Here is a 1,908-nt window from a genome sequence, read left to right on the forward strand (position 1 = left end):
CCGCCAGAACTGACTTTGGTGTTTATAATTCTGCCCGGTAATTGAAACAGAAATTCGAAATAATAATAATGATGATAATGATGATGATAATAATAATAATAATAATAATAATAATAATAATAATAATAATAATAATAATAATAATAATAATAATAATAATAACAATAACAGTAACAATAATGTCCCTTTTTGGAAAACTGAATCTCGAAGCAAATAACTTTACAAATAGTAGTATATGGGTTGATAAACTCCCTTGAAAAGAAAAATCGAAAAACTCCTGTCATGTATACAGATGTTGGTTCGTATTCGACGAGCAGCCTTGGAATTTTTCTCGTTATATACTGTGCATGCGCACTAAGTTTTAACGTTATAGCTCACTTCCGCTGTTTACAGCAGTGCTGAAAGGAAGGTGAGTAGCGTGTGATCGTCGTATTGAGCATGACAGAGAAAGTTGAGCAGAGAATCTGCATCAAATTTTGCCAATGGCTTGACGATTCCTGCTCAGAGGCCTACACAAACTTTTCAAAAAGTTTTCATCGTTTTCGACACAATTAAAGAGATCTTGTGCAACTGAAACCCGAGTGTCCTTTTGGTCAGCTGAAAGTGGTTTGGGCACAAAATTTGGCAGACACGGGTCGCATACCCAAATCTTCAATAATGCACTGAACTGAACCGTAACTAATTTGCACATCATCTGATAACTCACAGATGGTGATTCGACGATTTCCCCTCACAGATGCACACATATCTGCGATGTTTTTCTCAGTTCTGCTGGTTGCAGGTCTCCCAGAACGTTCGTCAATATCGACATTTTTTCGGCTATCTTGGAAACATCTGAACCACTCGTACACTTGTGTGCGGATCATACACTCCTCTCCATACACTTTCTGCAACTTTACGTAGGCCTCTGAGCAGGTATCACCATGACAACTTTCTCTGTCATCATCAATGCGACGATCACACGCTAAAGACCTTCCTTCCAAGCACTGCTATAAACAGCAGAACGTTAGTGAGCTACAACGTTAAAACTTAGTGCGCGTGCACAGCAGAGTCCAAGGCCAATCTTTGCCAAGCAGCTTTACTCTGCGTGCTTTAGCTTCGTTACTATGGCAACAGTCCGGATACTTATTCATCAGACCTAGTAAGACCTTAGTCTTATCTGAAAAGAGAAATGATGCTCGTGGGAAGGGATGCAGGTGACACCTTTATAGGTGTTAACAGAGAACTAAAAGTTCATCTGAGCAATGGCTTGCGGAAATACTTATAGAAAGGGTACAACGAAGATAAATTCCGATTCTATGTACTTTAAGGGATTTCTCTAGAAATTTCAAAGATATGGAACGAAAATTTAAAAAAAAAGAAAACAAACAGAAAAAGAGAACAAAAGTCGAAAGAATTTTTTAGCGCATTATTGGCTCCAACCTAAAAATCTTAGAATTTCTGATAATGACACTGATTCTCCATGTTGAAGCTGGTCTTGAAGCGAACATATATAACATTTTATCTTCGCCATACTTTACCGCTGGCTTTTGGCCAGAAATCAATAAAACATACTTGGCAAGCCAGAAAGATTCTTCGTTTTCTTCTCTCGTCTGCAATACACACACATACATATTATATATATATAATGTGTGTGTGTGTATGTGTGTACACACACACACACACACACACACATATATATACATATATATATATATATATACACACACACATATATACACGCGTACACTCACATATACCCATACGTTTTATTTGCATTTTCTTTCTGAAAGTTTCTCTTTTTTACGTGTTTTGTTTTTTAGTCTGTACCTTTTCGGTTCATCTTTTTTTTATTATTTTATCTATTTATTTTTGTTGTTTAATTTCAAAATTTATATATTTATTTATCTATTTGTAGTTTGTAGCTAG

The sequence above is a fragment of the Octopus bimaculoides genome, chromosome 11 (assembly GCF_001194135.2).
Source record: "Octopus bimaculoides isolate UCB-OBI-ISO-001 chromosome 11, ASM119413v2, whole genome shotgun sequence".
Lineage (NCBI taxonomy): Eukaryota > Metazoa > Mollusca > Cephalopoda > Octopoda > Octopodidae > Octopus > Octopus bimaculoides.